At 40.7% G+C, this 20,337-nt stretch overlaps 1 long non-coding RNA gene across 3 annotated transcripts in view; it reads right to left on the minus strand.

Moving 5' to 3' along the window:
- LOC118310339 overlaps positions 1–17,191 on the minus strand; it is a 136,834-nt gene extending 119,643 nt beyond the window's left edge. For 2 of the 3 annotated variants that reach the window (XR_004793766.2, XR_004793767.2), the window contains exon 1: positions 17,037–17,191. This is a non-coding gene — a long non-coding RNA (uncharacterized LOC118310339). The remainder of the gene's footprint in view (positions 1–17,036) is intronic. The other variant, XR_004793765.2, reaches the window with a different exon arrangement.
- Between the last annotated feature and the right edge of the window lie 3,146 nt (positions 17,192–20,337).

Raw genomic sequence — 20,337 nt, forward strand, 5'->3', positions numbered from 1 at the left:
AAAAATGGAGCCTCTGGTAGCGCGGAATGCAGGTAAATAATTACGGTTAGCTCAGTTGAGCAACACTGTTAATTTGTATGTCACTGTTAATCTGTTGCTGTCTATATATGGATGTTGCTTCATCGTACCTGAAGGCACAACAATTACTCTTTTCCTTTATGTTTAAACTGGATCAATAAGGATGGGATGAGTGAAATACTGCTGCATCTTTAACCCACCGTACCATTTCAAAAAAAGTGATAATGTTAGTGTGAATGTCAGAGCTGTTATAAAATCCTGTCAAATAAGGCCCTTCTGTAAGACATATCTGTGGCCATTTTTGAAAGCAGCATCTCTAATTAGACTAATTAAAAGACTTAATTATATGACTTCATCATTGTGTGTTTGAGAGTGTGAGTGCAGCACTTGGTAATCACTGGATGCTCGCATCTCTGACAGTTCACCGTTCACTCACCGATCCACCCTCCCTTGCCCCCGCCGCCAACACCCAACCCCCTCTTTTGTCTTTGACATTACCTCTTTAAAGATTCATAAGCCTAGCAAAATTTACATAAAAGTTAAAGCGTCTGATTAGTCGTATTACAACCCACTCTGACCGGCATGAGCCCCGCAGGGACTGGAGGATTGGCCAAGGTTAGAGTCGAGGCATGTGCTCAACAGCACGCGATGGAACCCACCACGACGCCAGGCAAAGGAGAGATTATGGATTTCTTTAAGGGCAGAGCTATTTACCTGTATGTTTCGTCTATAATTATTTCTAATAATCTGTGGGGACTGTTTCATAACACTATCATCTTAACACTTCCAAGTATTCCAACACGTTAATGAATTCCACAAGACGTTGAGATCCTGGTCCATGTTGACATTATTGCATAATTTCTGTCAATTTGTCAGCAGCACGTTCATGCTGACAATCTTCTCTTCTTCTCCCACATCCCAAAGGTCAGATCACTTAGTCGCAAGTGTTGTTTTCTTAACAGCACCTTAGCCGAAGGAAAATAAAATAAACTATGCTGAGAGTTCTCAACCACATCTTGCTGTTTTTATGGTTGCGCTGTAGGTGCCCTGTCCTCTACTCTGCCCATTTGACCAAGGGCAGGACACCCGATGTTAAACAGCTGAGCAGAGTGCAGATGTGAACCAGGTGAAGTCAAGGTAACGTCTCACTCAAACTGACGTCAACCCAGCGGAAAAGAAAAAGTAGAAAAGGGATATTTCCATCTACTCTGTTGGCAATTATTGTTGTTTACACAACACAGCACACTTGTTAAGCCTAAAGCAGTTCATCTAATGCACAAAGGCTAAAACTAAAGCTGTTGGCATGTTGCCTGTTTATCTTAGTTTGCCAGAAATCTTATGGAAAATTCTTTTAAACGATTCTACTGCCTGAGTGTGAATCACATCGGCAGCAGAGGGAGGAGGTCAGAGGTCAGAAGGAAGGGGAGATACCGACCGATGTTCATCTTTCTTTCTAAAATGACCTTAGCAACTTGGTGTCGTAATATTATTTATTTGACTGATGTGTATTTAGTGACTTTGCTGTTGCTGCTCTCAAAACAATATGTATATATATTTCAAATCCCGAGTTGCCCTGGGATTCCCTGGAGAAAAAATAAAACCTTATTATTCCCTTCTAATAATTTCAAACTTCCTGAGCACCTTGGTATCCCAGACAGCACCAGAGTCCTGGGGAAACCCTGAAATTGTCATGTTCCTGAAATAAGTTTTACACAACCCTTTATTTGTGACATGGTGCATCGTCGTGCTGGAGGAAGCAATTACAAGATGGTAAATTGTGGCCATAAAGGGATGGCACATGGTCAACGACAATACTCAGATCATGCTGAGGCATTCAAACGATAACTGATTTGCCATTAAGGGCCACAGAAGTGTGCCAAGACAACATTCCCCACACCATTATACCACCACCAGCAGTCCTGTTTGTTGACACAAGGCAGGAGGCATCCAAGGATTCATGCTGTTCATGCCAAATTCCGACCCCGACCGTCTGGGAGACTCAGCAGAAGTAGAGATTCGTCGGCCTGGGCTACATGTTTCCACTCTTGCATTGATTATTAATTGTACTCTTCTGTGAGTTTCTTGTCAATGACTTTTCGCAGCACCTGCTCTCTTGTCATTTTGGTATAATTCAATGCTTTAAACATGACGAGGAACCTTGGGCCAACTCCTGCCCGGGCAAAATCCCTTAGGCTGGACAGGAGCAGCATCAGGCCTTAATAATAACTTCCCCTGTTTGTTTCCCCGGGTGTTCCAACAGGAGGAGTCCACACCAAAGTTTTCTGCAGGCTTATACAGACCTCTTTATATAAAAGACAAAAGAAATATAGCCTTCTTTCACATATAAGGCCTCGGGGCACTTACGTGTGCATGTTTTGATGAGGAAAACAGTCAAGCTCAGATGTTTATCTCGGCAACACAAGGTGCTTTTCAGGAGTGATGCAATGAAAGTCATACATAAAATAATGTAAACAAAGTAAAAAAAGTATTGGAGACAGATAGATAAGTTTTATTTCTAAATTCTATATTTCTGCTTTAGAGGAGAAGATAGAACACGCCACTAATGGAGCATTTTATACCCATTGTACTTCAGTGAGGGCAACAGAGCACTGACGTGTCAGTCATCTCCTCTATTAGCTGCAGTAATGCAGGCTATTATGAGAAAAGGCTGCAAATTGGAAGGAATAAGGTGCATATAGGTGGCACAATTGCAGTAGCGACATTTTGTTGCATGTGTTGCAAGATTGAGCAAAAGGTGAGGAAGGCAACCATATGGTGGGTATTTATCAGCCAATGGCTGCCAGAGTGATTGAATGTGAGCCGAAGTTGAAGCTGCAGACGGCTGAGAGGGAGAGCAGGGCCTGAGGCCCAGGGTCTGGTACCAAGTTGTTCATCATCTCCCTTAAAGGAAGGTCAGCAGTCCAATGAATCACACTCACCACCAAACTTACAGCTCGTTCTCTGTCAGCTTTACTGCATTTCGCTGCAGTTCTCAGTGTTCAGCTAATCCACTCTCTTCTGTCCCAGCGTGAGCATCTTAGGAAGAGGTTGGAGGAAACCCAGCTGGCAAATTCTGTTAATTCTAATGAGCCAGTATTTTTAGATGTCATCACAAATTGCTGCCGACATCAGTGAAGCTAGCAACGGCGTTGTGACGGATGCATAATGAAAAACACACCCAGAAAATCTCAACTTTCAAGGATTTTGCCCATCAATACTAGAGACACAAATGACCAGGTAAACACTAGTCACCAAGTACGGAAAGTGAAGCCAATGCGTTAGTGCCTGAAGCCTTTATTGTCTGTGGTCTAGGACCCCAAGTCATTCTACTGGGATATGGGCCCATTTTGTGACCCAGAGCTGGAAGTCGTACATGCAAATAAAATCCAAAATATGTTAGGCAACACCTTTTTGAACCCACCGAGCCAGTAACTTCCTCTCCTTTGAAAAGGATGAACTCCAAAACTTTTCGATGGGATGGAGGCATAGACTGTATATAAAAATGGACGTATATAGTCAATGGGTCCAGAAAATGAAGCCAACACGTTATTGCCTGAAACCTGTATTCTCTGGAATTACCAGCAGAGCGCGACTCTACCGCAAGACGAAGTCCGTGTCTATATATTAGTCTGAGAAAATGACTCTACGTCTCACTTGATTTATATCGTCAGTAAACATTTTCCTGAGAAATTTAAGGTTCAATCTCTAGTTTCAAGTCATCTCCAAAACATTTAGAGTAAAATAGATGACAAAGCAACCCCCATGTGCCTTAGAGCGTAGATACATCGTGATCGACAGCCTGTCCAATCGGTGCTTAGTTGTAGGTGGGCGCGCAGTGGACAAGCTCAGTCAGACCCACCCCCAATTCTAAGTCTGGTTGCAACAAAAAAGATGGCCCTGGTCAAAATGCTAAACGGTTCACAAACCAATGGCTGACAAGACGGTGGCTTGCCACTTGGCTATTCCCCATTCAGCTGAGAACTCAGTTGGGAAACCCGCACATCCCATGGCGCATAAAATATTTATCCGCTTATTCAACCTTTTTAACCAATCACCAAGCCCTCACAAAACACATGGGAGGAACATGAACGAGAGGTGTGAGAGGCAGCGATTTGGCACAGAATTCCGTGAACTACATGGAGCATGACAAGAGCACTCATGTTTGAAGAAACATAATCCTCCTCCATGTAAAATCAAGAGCGTCAGTGAGGAGAAAAAAAACATGTTTTACAAAATTTATCTCACCAGGGAGCACTAGGTTCTCATAAATTGGTTGGAAATTATGAAAGAGACAAAAATGAATCCTGCACTGTCTGACTCATCGCATTGTTGAGGAGGCCCAAGGCAGTTTCAGGCATCCCAGGGGGCCAGTGCATGAGGTGCGTTCAGTTAGAGCTGCTGAGCCAGAAGTTTTAGACCAACAAGAGGCTTAGATCTAAATGGTGAAGTCGTGACAGATTTAAGAAATGAAAAAAATTAGCATGTGCAGCAACGCCGAGGAGAAAAAAATATCTACTCAAGTCTTGTAGGGTGTAGGAAGACGTTACATGACAACAAAGATGAAGAAAGAGCAGAATAAATGGCAGATTTTCAACCGGGTTCCAAGTTTTTCAGAAGAAAAAAACTTTAATAAAGTGATATTGAGACATGGACGTTAGCCAAGACTATTCCTCCTGTGGGTGGAAATGTCCCGGGGAGCCAATCTCTTGAGAGACAGAAATAAACATGACAATTGTTGCTTGTCATCCTCACTCTCTCTCTGCTCATTTAGCTCACTAACTCACCACTTGTACACAATCTCATAAAAGTAGGAACGCTTTGTAAATATTATCCTAAAAACAGGACGCAACGATATGGCGAGGCATCACTTTCATTTCACTTCGTAAGACACTATCGCAGTCGCACAGAAGGATTGTTTCATAGCAGGTGGTAAATACTGCAGCTCCTCTCCCAAGCAGCTCATCGACCCCTGAGGGTGCAACAACAAGTCTCACACGCTCACACTTCATAAGTATTCACACATGTGCACGCCACTTTATTTGGCACACCTTGGTGTTTACTCAAAAACATCATTCCTCCAGATTCCTAAAACACTCAGTTACTGTTCTAGTAGATTAGAAGTGTTGTTCCAGTGACCTTGAATGTGTGATTATGGTCCATGCGCCATTTCCAGCAATTCAACAACAACCAAAAGTGGCCAGAAATGGCTCCCCTCTGGACATGCAATGAAAGGTGTCAAATTTTTTATTCAGCAACTACGCTTTGGGCTAAAATTGCTTGCTGATTAGAGAAAAGCAGAGAAAAAGGAAAGACTCAGGCTGGTCTCACACACAGGTATGTAAATACCAGCTCCGTACAACAATGGTGTGCAGAGGAGCATCTCCAAACAAACAACTCTTCAAGGCTCAGAGCGGATCAGCAGACAGCAGGAGATCAATGTTGGCGCCCAGCTAAGCATCTGATGAGGGTACATTAGCCACACGAGCATAAATGTTTAGCAAATGAAGAGTAGGAAAAGGCCACCTGGCACGATAATCACAGTGAATATTGCAATGCTGAAAGCAGGGTCAGTATTGTAGAAAGAGCAACATGAACTCATACATCCACTAGGTCTGAGACGAGCAGGATCTGGAAGCTGCTGTGCTTGTGAATGTGCTCCTGCATGCAGACTTGAAAAGGAACACAGAAAGACGAGAGGCCTCTCCCTGTGTCTTTGTAGCTTTTTTGTTGGATGTGGACGTCCGAAACGTCACTGTCAACAGCCTTGATACCGTGTCAGAAAATCAAACATAAAGTGCAAGTAGGAAGTTAGTATGATTGCCATCAAGAAGACTGAATTTAAAAGCATTTCATACATTTAAAAAACGCTGCTCTTCCCACAGCTGGCTGTCAAGATATTTTTTTAAAGCTGGAGGTACTCGCACAAGTGTCAGCTACACACAGAGCAGCCTGCAGCGAACTTTCTCAACCGAATCCGAGATATACAAAATACAGGTGCTGTGTAGTGCATGAACATCATTATAAAAGCAGTGAATTCTTCATTCTGCAGCTAAGTGCTTTGCAGCAACAAGCGGAGAAAGGTCAGCATAGGAAAACTCAGGAGGTGCTAAATGCACATTGGTGAAAAAAATGAATGTGTTCATTTTGATATTTGTTTCCTAAATAGCAACATATTTTCCTGGTGAGTTGGACTTACTTTCACCGGGTGACCAGAAACATGAGTGCAAAGGAAAGATAATGTTGTGGATGTATAAACGAAAAACTATTTGCTAACAAGTTCACCATACTAATGCAAAAGTTGATTGTACATCAAAGTTCTGTTCACAACTAGTTGCCAAAAAAGTCAAAGTCAGCTATGGGAGTTTAAAGTGCATACATCCAACATAACACAACACATCAACTGTGCTGTGAGATAAAGGACGATATAAGTCATGTGACAATAGAAAATGTATGAAAAGTCTGAAAAGGACCATTATGTTGCAGACAAAGTCCGCACAAAAGATTCCAACACCCAAAACCTTTTTTATCAACTATGCAAGAATCATATCAAAGGTAGTATATAATTAAAATACACAATTAAGTATATAACAAAAATATTATTGAAAGAAAATTAGCCTTTCCATGCAATCATTTCATAAAAAACAATTTGTTTAATATACAGAAAATGTGCTGTATTGTTATCTGGATATAAAAATGACTCATATGGTATTGAGATATTGGCATGTCGGACAGCCCTAGGCTTCAACATTACAATGGCAAGAGAAGACAAGAATGACTTGAGATCAATCCCCATATATTACCTTTGGCATGAAACAAGGTACAAGAAGTAAACCAGGAGTAGACCAGGATGCCTGTGCAGTGTTTTCAGCACTTTGCTGAGTCAATACCTTGAAGAATTCAAACTGTTTTTGTGGCAGGAGAATCCTTGTTGGTACGAGCTAGGCGTCCTCCGTAAGGAGGCATATGGGGTGTAAAATTTTTGTGTTCTCAGGCTTAATACAGAGCTATGTTCTAGGGATCATTGCTTTGTTCCGAGGAAAGGAAATTACTCTCTCCACTCTGTTGGGTACATGCAAAGTCTCTGTGTCCCTCTCTTAGACAGTCGCTGGCAGGTTATTGATTCCCAACCTCCCATTGTGTTATTCAGTGAAACTGACACCTAACTCACAGCATAGATTATGCAGAAGTCGCTGCAAATGGTCAGGGAAAGGGAGGGATAACAAACAAATGAAACTACTTTTCCCCATACAGCCCTTCTTTCACGAATAACAAGTGAGATGCACTAGAGGTGATTGTAAGAGGGTTTTAGTTGTTTTGAAAGCGTCACATGGGCTGACACCAGTTTAAACCTCGTCAGCCCCTACTCCACCTTTAGACCCATCAGATCTACTGCTCTTAATTCTGGCTTTATAATTTATGGTTTGCTGATTGTTAAACTGTCAGATAATCAACAAATGTCAGGCCAGAAATTCTAAATTTTTAGGTAGTCTAGAACCAGTGTTGCGTATGTATAGTTTGTCCACCATAGAAGACGTGAACCTCAACAGCTGGACCAGCTGGACCTATAAACACAAATGTCTGCTCCCCACTGAGTGATTTAGTTACACCACTGGTCAGCCGGCAGAGAGTTGAAGATTCCCCATTGGCCTTTGCTCTTTCAAAATTATCATTTTTACTACATCATCAGGGGGGCATTTTAAAGGCAAACTTAGCTCCTTGTTTCTAAATAGGCACATATTTCCCAGATGAGTTGGTAGAGACCAAAAATAGAGCTACAACTGAGTGAAGATTGGACTTCCTTTCAATGGGTGACAAGAAACATGGTCATAACTGGTGGATGTACAAACAACAAACTGTTTGCTGATTACACCAAAGTTGTGTTCACAACTTGTTTCCTCTGCCCCCAAGTGGCCAAAAAAGTCAGTCAGCTATAGCGAGTTTAAAATGCTTACATCCACCATATAAGCCACCATGTCAACTGTGTTGGAGATATATGCCATGTGACAATAGGCCTTCTCTTTGTTGGACGATATATTGTCCTAGTAATAATTGCAATAAACTATATTATTGTCATTCTAAGACGACTTTTTGCTACTGAATCATGTGAGCTTGCAGTACAGGCCCATTGGTCATTGCAAGTCACTGCACTCTTCTTACATGATTTTTGTAGCTGCTGAGAAAAATCTAAGGTTTGACTGATGCTAGTCTTCAAGCAGATGGTAACACCACAGTTAGTGAGCTGTGCCTCCGACACAGATCAGGTGAGAGGATAGAAGCAGCGCGACTGACTGGAATGTCGTTGACATTCATTCTTAGGTCAACAAATGTCCACAATGGCTATTATTGAGGTCAATAAAAAGATTGAGTTAAAGTTTTGTATGATGATTCGATAACGTAATTATTGTGACAGGCCTATGTGACAATAAAGCTACTTTTTTTTTCTCCAAAAAAGCACCAAGCCAGCAATCTAGCACTTGTTTGAGGGGTTGCGATAAACCTAAGCTACTTCCTGTAGAAGTGAGATGCCTGCTTTGCCTCACAAGCGCAAGGTCGTGACCACACAGCAGCTGAAACGGACATGAACAAGCTTCTAACTTTCCCTCAGATTGATCGTTTTACAAGTGCGTGCAGCAAATATCCCAGCACAGCTGTTGTCTGCAACATGCGTGCATTGTGTTTTTTCGTCAGATGGAGTCACGGTTGTAAAAGTCAGGGTTCTTTCCGGTGCAGAGCAGCAGGTTGGAAATGACTGCTGGGTAACATGTTGCCTTAATGAGCCGGGTTCCAGTCACCACTTAATAGCTGTTCCATTGACAACAAAAACAGAGAAACATGTAAATGAGCACCGCTCCATTTGGAATTCAGCTGTATTAAATATACTGTATATATGTGTGAGGCCAGCGAGAGGGAGAGAAGAAAAGAGATGGAGAGAGCAAATACGGCGCAAAGATGTCATGAATATGCTAATTAGCACATTACACCATCTCGTGACATTTAGCAACTTTGAGGAGGCTTTAGCTTCTTTTTATTCAAAGGAGTTGTTTACAGCGGTTGTCGTATTAATTGTGAAGTGTCTAGCTCAGTATACATCTAGGTTACTGTTCTTAAAAAAAATATTAGGGAATCCTTTTTTAAAAAGTGGTTATGTAATAATGTACAAAAAAAAAATCCTCTTGTATTATTACCACATTTTTTCAACTCTAAAATGTCTCAACAGTCCAGAATTGGATGGGCCATATTGTATTTTTACCTATTAAAACCCATTTTCATTTTGTATTTATTTATCTATTTCCTTGTAACTGATTGCACTTGTCCTTTGTTTCTTAACGTATCTGTAAAAGCACCCTGGCCCACCCAGAAAAATAAATAAAACTGAAAATTGTCATTGTTTACTGACCAGCTTATCTGTGCTGCCAGGACAGAGAGGAGTACTCCACATCACATGAAAGGAAACCCATATCAGACAAAGGTGAGATGAGACACGCACACAGATTCAAGGTCACAAGTTATACCCAAGAGGCTTACACAGACACCAAACCTATATGCTGCTTGATAAGTGGCGCACATACACTGTAAAATACATGTATGGGCAGCAAACATGAGGAGGCACTGAGGTTTAAGTCAAGCATGAGACAAAATAGATATATATTTTTTAAGAAACTGTTCCTGTTTCAGGTATAAAGTAGATAGCTCACCATGCCATACACTTTTTTACTCGGTTGAATAAGCACACAGACGCTTAAGGTTGACATAGTGGGCGTCCATAGTCAAGCTGCGTTAAAAGACACGCTTGACAGCATTAACTGTACAGCCACAAAGGACATGCACGCTTCCACACGTTGGTCTTTCTTTCCTATGCATTGGTCAGTTGGGACATGCATTTCAGAACAATAATGAACATTACATGACATAATATAAAAGCTTTTACATGTAAGCTCACCATTGTCTGGTTAAAAAAAAAAGAAGCACACTTGCTTGAAAGCATCCAAGTAGCAATTCATATATGTATAGAAAAAGGGAATGTAGGTATCCAGCTGCAAAAGGGCAGTACAGAAGTAATTCTGCCATTACATTACGCCACTTACAAAAGCAGGGCCTGAAAATAGGACAGTCATCTATTGGTTCAAGAGCAGGGCAGCTTTAAAGGGAGAATTTGAAGAGATTTATTTGAAAATGAAATATACAGCTTTTAGAAAAGAAAAAATGTTGGTGTGAAAGTAAATCACGTTATGAGTTATTGATGAAGTTGAGCACAATCCCTCCTTAGCTCAGAGAACAGTTTAATGTCCCTCACTGCAAATTCATGAGGACTTTATACTATATATTATATGTATTATGTGGTTTCAAATGAGGGAGAGTAATTTCCTTCTGTTCTACTTTGTAGTGAGCCTGGGTCAGGCCTGGATAAGGACAGCAAGTGGACAACAAGAATAATCTTCCTCAGTTAATTCTCTATACGTGGGTGGATTATCTGATGATTCTCAGTCCACGCGTTCAGATTCCCATCCGTCTGAAATGCAGCGTCGCCTCAGGGGGTTTTGCTTATCATTTTCCAATACACACAAACAGTAGGGCGGCTATGGGAAGACTGGTCACAGAGCACAACAACAGTGCAGGGAACTGGAGCCTACCATTTAGAACCAAATGGAGAGGGACTGCAGGTGAGGTATTGCCCCCTGGTGGCCTGTTTTCAAAGAGCAAGGACCCTTCAGAGAGCTGAAGTTGAGTGACGGTTCAGCTGAAAAGCTCAGTCTCAGGACATACTTAATGAGTAAAGCACTGAACTGTAGATCATCTGCATTTAAACAAAATTCCAGATCATTTTGTCCACCGTCTGTTCGAGCTCTATACCAAAGACAAACTCACAAATCATGCAAAGCACTTCAGTCCAGGTAAAAGGGGAGCAGAGCAGCAGAAGGTAAGATGGCGGGGAACATGAAACGAGCTCGTTCAGTACATCAGAGAAGATGAAAATTAAATATATAAAACCATACTTCGGAGGGGGGGTCGAGGATTTTCTCCTTCTGCGCTGACGGAGAATGTGCAGCTGTTCAGGTGCTTTGCCAACAACACGCCAAGGTTGACTCACTTCCAGGAGCTGCGGTGCAGAATCATCCAGAGACTGGGGGGGGTCAACGGTACACACACACACACACACACACACACACACACACACACACACACACACACACACACACACACACACACACACACACACACACACACACACACACACACACACACACACACACACACACACACACACACACACACACACACACACACACACACACACACACACACACACACACACACACACACACACACACACACAATATTCCTTACTCTGTGATATTAAAGAGAAACCAGTAGTATGACAGTATGAACGTGTATTCCATACAGGATGTTTCTGACTTAGATGTGAAGATTTTAATCCGTGTCAGTTGGATCAGGCCAGTTTTTTGTGCTCCCTTTTAAAACATCATGGTCAAAGAAACAGATCAGGGAAGGAAGTCCTGGTGAGATATCACAACACGACAAAGTCAACAAAAAAACGAGCAGAAAAAGGAATGTAGGACACTATAAATATCACTGTCAGACTCTGTAACAGAAGAAAAACGGTATTACAAATACAATATGAGGAACCTTAATATCATTCAGCTAAAAACTTATTTTTTGCAAACCATACTTTTCCCAAAAGTCTGAAAAGTGTAGATGTTTTTTCTCTGATTTGCTGTCTGTTAAGCAACTGAAAAGTGCATCTGCCATTTTTTTGTTTTAAGGGAAGCAATAACAGGAAAAAAATGGAAACCATAAATGCTGACATGCCTGTCAGATTTAATTAGAGTGTGACAACAAACCAGCACGGTGTCGCAGTCGTGTAAAGCCATCCATCGTGTTGCCAAGTTACATTTCCCATCATCCGAGCGACAACAAAATTACAAGTGACAATTGTCGTGATCCCCTGGAAACTCTCAGATCAACTGATAATTGGATGGTTCTTCAGAAGCAAAGAACAAACGCCATAGTAACATCACATAATTGCTCAGTGTCTCATGTTGAGGATTCATTAATGTTGGTTGGCGCTGCCGTCACAGCCGTGATTGGTTTGCTCTGTCGTCACAAGAACATTGTGATCATAATGATATTTCCCATTCGAGAGTAGTCTCATAGCATTGTTTGAGCTTCGACTGACAAACACAAAACTCTGTCCAAGAGCAATTCACTACCTGGCTTTAAGTCAGAAACCTTTGATGGCAGACATTTTGAGGCTTCTTTGGTACAGCAGGCACAATTGAATAACAATAGGCTCTTCAGAGTGCTTTAGCTCGACGGCTGTTTGTGTAATGTAGCATGAATAGTACAAATTGGTGCAGAGGCCTGTCTCTTATTCTCTCTGTACTCGGCTCCTCGGAGCAGTCAAGGTCCTTGAACGCAGAACAGCCTCACTCACATGTCCCCTATTCATCCTCGCAACAATCCACCTTTCATTTGTCTTCAAAATGGCTGTTTTTGTCAAAATATCAGCCTCAGTGGAGCCAATTAACCTTTTTTTGCGGGCTCAAATACATGTTTGGCACCAGGACAGGGAGGACACATTTCACATTCATCAAGAGAGAATGTTGCTCATCTGACAAAAAAACACATACAAAACATGAGACAAAAAAAGAGATTGACTGGGAGACAAAGAAAGGAATTTGGTTGTAATGTAGCAGCAGAGTAAGAGGTCGCACTGTCATGCCAGGCATGCTATAACAAGTGTAGTAAGTGATATATTTTTTGATTTCAACCCTTTAAATTCCTGTTAAAATAATAGAAAATGTCTGCATCTTTAAGGAGCACACTGTCACATTAAAAGGAAATATATATTCTCCTTATTGAAATCCAAAGAAAAGAGCAAACCCAACAATTATTTCCTTTGTAGCTATGACAGATTATACTTCCAATGTTGTTCATAAAGAAAAACAGCTATAGTGTTTGAATTAACTACAATTTTATGATTAATTAGTTAATGATTTGTCGTTATGATGGCAACAGTGAAAATTCAGAGGATCACCAAAGTTATGGTATATTATTCTGAGGTGAACATGGATATCTGTACAAAAATAAATGGTAATACATCCAATAGGAAGTCAGACGGTCACTTAAGTCACCACCATTAACATCTGTATAAAATTCCATGGTAATTCATGACATAGTCGTTGATATTTTTAGATATTTCAATCTGAACCAACTGTAGACTGTAAATTCCTCCAACTATACAAAATTTAAGCCAGACTAATCTGAATGCGGGTGCTGTCATCTTGCCCTGGTGACTTCAATTGGAGTTGTGGTATTTAGTAGCATAGAAATGCTCATTGAAATCAAACTAATCCAAAAAAATGACAGTACATCAGTGTGATAAGAACTAGCTAAAAAGACAAACCATATTAGGGAAAAATATTTAACCGTTTAGTTTGGACACTGTCCTATTTGCTAACATGGAGGGGGCAGTATAGTAGTCGTAGTAGATACTTTATTTATCCCGAGGGAAATTCAGGCATCCAGCAGCATTTGCGAACAAACATACATCAATCAATATAAAAACTAGCTTATGACAGTGCAAAACGGGAACAGTGCAAATGGATGTGCAAACGAAGGTAGAAATAAATTGTCCTATTCTATTGTCCTCCCTGCCTTGACTAGGAGCTGTTGTAAAGTCTGATGGCCAGGGGGACGAAAGAGTTTTTTCAGTCTGTTGGTAGAGCTGGACTGGGACAGCAGTATATGACCCATACTGCAGACAACCACAAGGAGGAATGACAATTTTATTTCTTTTTAATTTTTTTGAGCTTTGCTTGTGGAAGCTCTCATGTTGTCCATCTTAAAATACAATGAGCATGAGGACTGTAGTTAATCTCGAGTCCTGCTCCTGATAATATCCACAGAGCACCATGTGTATCAATCCACAGCTGAAAATAATCCTCAACAAATTCACTATTTAGAGGCGTTTGAACACTTTCTAAAAATGTATGTTAATATCTTCGTCGATTGAAACACATTAATACATTTGTGAACCATTTTGAAAGATTCATTACTTGGGGCTGAATGAAACAGACATGCAGGGAAATTGTAAAGCGCCAATGACAACTACAACATTGTTGGTTTTGTTAATAGTAAAAATATATATACATATAGAATAACACCAGCCTTATCACTTAATATATGCAATGTAAAAACCGTATCTATGAATCTGCTGCTGCTCGGTGAGAATTTAATCACAGATAAAGATGCATATTAAATTTCTCCGGAGGTTGCACACACTCTCTCAGCTGTACCTTGAATTACACCTACAGACATTTTTATAGCGTATATTTTTATCTGTCAGTTCACCTGAAGGTTTGTTTTGATTGTTACTCTCCACAGAACAAGCACCTGGAGGGATCTAACAGCACAGTGGTCCTGTGCGCCAGAAAAACACAGTGTGCACGACATAACAGCCGGCCTATAGGCTGAACTGGAATTACAATATGTGCTCACCATTGTGTACAACAGTATCCACCGCCAGTGGATACAAATCATCTGCTGTTTTGAAAATAACCAGGGAGGGGGGAAAAAAACAATCCAATTGTGTGGGCGGTTAGGATACCCTCTAATTCTGAGTTTCCCCCACTATCCAAAATGTAATATGCAAATCAAACAAAGCAAGCATAATAAATGGAGCATGATAAGCAGGGGAAATTGCTGATAAAGAGAAAATTGTTACATAGACTAATGTGCTTGGAAGCTGGCCAGTTATTCTGCACACCGCTATCTCATCTCTTTAGACCACCATTTACTATTTTGTGTGATGCATGAGAGCATCGGCGGGCAGCGTTTATACTGAACGTTGGAGGAGAGAGGAATGGAACTGGTGAAACTGGGCAGCAGACAGACAGACAACAGTGTGATTCACAATTCCCAGCTCTTCCTGGAAACCCTGGGCTGATGGACTGCTAATGAGTGGTGGATGTTGTGGCGGATGAGCGGAGGACAGAGAGAACCCACTGAGAGGTCAATAGTTCTGCGCTGACCTGTGAGGAACTCCATTATACCTCCATCACATCTCTGACTCACTCCCCTTTTTTCCCAACTGGTGCAGCCAAGCCAGGCAATACCGAGCAGTAACAATGTCACTGTTGCCAACTGGCCTCAAGTCCCGTTTCAATCACAACACTGTACCGAAATACATCACTGTGTCAACTCTTTCTTTCAGGAAAGTTTGCAGGTACTTCGGCAGCAATATACAGGTAGGTCGCAATTTGATGACATTTCAGTCGATACCTCACCCTTCTATTTGATCCCAACACCTATGATCACTTCAAAAACAATTCCTCAAAGAGCAACACTAGTTTGAGGCTGATTTACATGGTCCGTTTTAAACAAGCAAATGGCTGCCCTCTCACTTTCAATGAGAAGAAACAAGGGGCATTGCTGTTTGAATTCTATTATATAACACCTTTTTCTGTTGTTGACAGGAGAAATGTCTTGTTGCTGAAGCTACGCTGCCCGTCACTGCCATTACAGCCAAACAATAACATGCCTGATTGTATTCACATTGCCCCGACAAACACACGCACACGCACACACACACGTTCTTACAGCAAATTCTTTGGGCGCTTACCACTGACAAATGTGATTTGCATAATGATAAAAAGGTGCCAAGTTTCATTTAGACCAGCTGGGAAATACATGACATTTAACATGAAGTGGCTTTGATATCTTCTGGGATTGTGTACAGGGTGTGTCGCCAACATTAGGGCAAATAGATTTTACAAATACACTATGACAAGTAAAGGTGCAGCATTCACATCTTCACCACCAAGTTCAAAAGTAGGCTATTATCAGCAAAATATACTTCATTGTCAAGTGTGTAAGCATTCTTTATGCAAAGAGGTCCCAATGCAGTACTTGAGTGACTGCACTTAGTCACTTTCCACGACTGCACTCGCACATAGTGGAATCAAATTAAGGATATTCTTCCTCGAAATGAATGTCATGATGTAGCATGTAAATGAAAAACACCTTTGACTGTGTGTTCTACTAGTGTGAATTACTTTAAACGAAACTGTAAACACATTAACGTGAGAATTCCTTTGAACTTCAAACAATATATTCATATATTCAATATCTTCAGAAAAGCCTTTATCTAATATCAAACGGCTCTGGCATTTCCAGTGACCAAACAACAATTATGTAGCATCACGATCCCATTCAAGAGTAGCGCAGAAATTCCTGTTGTGTTTTTCTTTAAGACTATGTGAGCCGCCACTTGACATCAGATGTCAACAGGTCTGTACTTGGAAAGGATAATAACTGACACTCCTCTAGTGAGGTGGAAAAAAGTAAGGATGCAACTTACAATTTATTATTTTTCTATCGATTAATGTATAAATTATTTTCTGCTTTGCCTATCCCTGAGACACACAATGAAATCAGGGGTTTAAAGAAAGGAACATTATAATTCAGATTAATTCAATTTCTATAATTATTCATACAGAGCACACCTGGTACCAGGGGCTGACAGAGTCACAGCCACGTGACACAAAACATGTAGGGACATGCTAAACATGTAGCAATTAGCCACGCACACAGCATATTCTTTTTAAGGGTAGAAGCTCGGCTAAATGCCCACGTCAACCATTTTCACCCACAAGAAACACAATTCAAACACCAGGCAACAAAAATAGCACATAGCATAAACACGGAGACTGTACACGTCCACACGGCTGAGCACGGACTACCATGCTACTTCACGCTAACACAAGCGACATGTTGGCATGCTAACACAAGCTACATGTTGGCATGCTACATGTGGGCATGCTAACACAAGCTACATGTTGGCATGCTAACACAAGCTACATGTTGGCATGCTAACACAAGCTACGTGTCATAAGAAATCCCGCACTCGACAGAATTCAGCTCTATATTTCTCATTACGACCAACACTCATCCAACCAGCAGCTAAGAAGAGCAAAAGAAAAAAAGTTATGTCTTACCTTTGGTGTTTTGTCAGCATGAATTGGTGTTTTCATCCATAAGGCCGAAGGCCGAAGCCCTTTGCCGGCATATCTTCTTGTCACTTTGAGTTGATTAGTCCACCTGTTTTCGCTGCGGGGAGCAGGTGGGCGGTTATCCTTTTGAAATGGGTTCGACCAATCATTTTCCACACAGTGTGTTTCACTTCCTCCTAGTTAGCGAATGGTGATGTTGACACGCATTTGAAGGTTGTCCGTCGATCCCATTGGCTCTGACGGTTCGATAGAGGTGTCAATCATTTTGATTGACCAATGGCCTGCCCGAGATATCTCCCTTTGTATCCTACATTAAGCATGAGATTTTTCACAGGCAGAGCCCTTGAGAGAGAGAGATTGGGACATCTCCTTTCACTCCAATGGACCAGTTTTTTGTCCCAGCAATGGCGGAAAATGGAGCCTCTCCGTAGTTCCCGGAAGTGAGCAGCAGCACATTAAAGTAGCAGCAGAATTAATTATTGGACCGTCTGTGTTGCACTTATGAACTGTAAGACGTTTAAATAATCAGACTGTATATCATCAGCACATCTGAATGAAATCTAAATGCGCATTAACGCATGTTACTGGATTATGATTTATGATTATTTATGATTTATTTATGATTTAAGAATTATTATTATTTTAGATTTAGTTGTATTGTCTTTTTTCACACAGAAGACAACATACACTCAGACCACACACAATGCATACAAAACAAATAGACAATAAAATAAACAATAAAAATAGACAGCTGTACATCACAAAAAAATTAAAAATAAATATAAACCAATACAGAATATACAAGACAATACAATACAGGGGGATGCAAGAAAATGTATTGACTTACTACACAGAGTAACGACATAGGCATGTGGATCTGCTTTATTAAATCTATACATTTATTGACTACGAATTACCAAAAACAGCGGTTCTGTTGCTCTGAATAATGGATTTGAATTGCACGCCAAGAACTTCCGGGAACTATCTGAAGTCTACGTGAGTCACATGACGTGCAAACATTTTGTACTTCCGTTGTCACGACTCTTATTCAACAGCGCTGGGCACAGGTAATGTTCAGATGTTACGCTATGGATTAATAAAGGTTTTTGGCTACAACTGTATAATTCCACAGAGGATATTCACTAGGGCTGGGCGATATGGCTGAAAACTGTATGACGATATAAGTGTTTCATATCGGTCGATATCGATAATTATTGATAATTTATATGACCTAATTAAAATAAGGACCAGGAGAAAAATATACTAAATTTAAACATTTTTATTTTAAACTTAACCTTCCTCTGATTGTAGGCAGACAGGGAAAAGGAATGACAACACAACCATGGAAAACACTAGCCGCCGCCGTAGCTAGACTCTTTGATCCGGTTTCTTCCAACGAGGAAAAAAAAATTATCGAAATGTTCTATCGAACGGATTTTCTATTGATATTGATTACGTGTCTATCGCAATACATATCGTTATCATTTTATCGCCCAGCCCTAATATTCACTATAAAAGTGTAGGATTTTTTAGGCGAACATTCATGTTGTGTTTCAATCTTCATTTACTCTGACCTAGTCACATCTTTACTGATTTACTGATTTACTGTCACAAAACATTTTCCTGAGGAGTTTGCCAGCTTTTCTTTTGGAAGGTTACTCCTTCAAGAAAAGTTAGAGTAACTTTATTTTATTCTATTTTAACCCTAGTAATTAATACTCTGTGCCGCCAATAAAAATGGTTCACTGTTGCGGTGGAAGTACAACTTATAAATATTAACTGGTAACGGTCCTTGTTCCTGACACTGTTGGGATGTTGATGATGAGAACGCCTTAAAAGATGTTCCATTCCTCTGCCTTCAGGAAGATGAAGCCCCGAAACTCGGCTTCTCCTTACCTGAACCCATCAGAATCATGGAGAACAGCGCTGTCATGGATGAACTGAAGAACCCCCCTCAGACAATGTGCCTCGTGTCTGGACTAATTTATGAGCTGCACCTGGAGTAACCCACAGTGCATCAAAACCATTTTAACTTTTATTCAGCAGGTGATGCTGAAAACTGGATAAAGGTGAGCTGACAACTGAAATTCTGAAACTAACAAATAAGTCATTGCTTTCCCTCACAAAATGTATAAAGATATTTTCTAAGATGGAAATGGTGCCTCAAATCTTTTGTATGCTCATGTCAATAACCAACCATTCCATATTATTGTTGTCATGTCAAATATAACTTTAATAATGGTGTTGACAAGTGATCCGGGCAAATTCTGAGTCTTCTAATCTTACACACGTGAATGAAACTGAATGATAAAATGAAACTGGTAAATCAAATTTAATAGTTGAGGATAAAAGGTGTAACTAAATTGAAATGTAATCTTTAGCAATTTCACTGAAACACTGACTTTAACAGTGTTAAGTCATGTAGTAATTTTTTAACATCCCTAAAGGTGCACACAATTCACCAGTCACGACAATTATCCCCCTACTGAAGAGCAAATTATGAAAACAGTAAACTGCCCGAGCAGATGTTTGTACAGCCACATGACATGAGAGAAAAGTGATTCATGGTGTTATATTTGGCTGTAGGGAGATGAGCCCATGGTAATGAATGAGCGTTAAGAAGGGCTTGGTCCCCATCATTAATCTTACAAGACTGGGCTACAGAGAAACGCAGAGTCACTCTATTAAACACAAAAGAAGACATCACTTCAGTTATGCTTTGTTGAACTCACCTAGAAAAAAAATACACAGATTACTTCAAAGCAATTCCAGTATGGCATATATGAGAAAACAAAGCTACTCTAAGAAAGAGACATTCAAATATGGATAATAGGTAGAGGACCTATTGGATTCCATTTGGTATTCAGAGCTTTTTTCTCTTATACCAGAACATTGACAGAAAAAAAAAATGGACATCTGGAGTGGACTAAATTGTGCCACTGCTGAAAATGTTTGACAAGGCACTGACCTGTTTCAGGTGCCAAAGCAATGGCGCTGATGGTTTATGTCACAGGGCGATTCATTCCACCATCATTCCACACCTCAGCTTCTTTTAATGAAAAGACCTGTGTTGGAAAACTTGACACACTGCGCTCGCATTTTCAGGTGTCCCCACGCTGAGCACGATGAGAAAAACACTGACAACACTCTGACAACTTTCTTCAAGCTACGAGAACAGAGTATGTGTCGTTTTTTTCCTTCATTCATTTTCATAGACGGTTTTATAAAAAAACTTTGAAGACCTTCAGAGGGCTTGTTGATGTGCTGCAGAGGAGGGTTCCGTTTC

The sequence above is a fragment of the Scophthalmus maximus genome, chromosome 5, assembly GCF_022379125.1.
Source record: "Scophthalmus maximus strain ysfricsl-2021 chromosome 5, ASM2237912v1, whole genome shotgun sequence".
NCBI classification, from domain to species: domain Eukaryota; kingdom Metazoa; phylum Chordata; class Actinopteri; order Pleuronectiformes; family Scophthalmidae; genus Scophthalmus; species Scophthalmus maximus.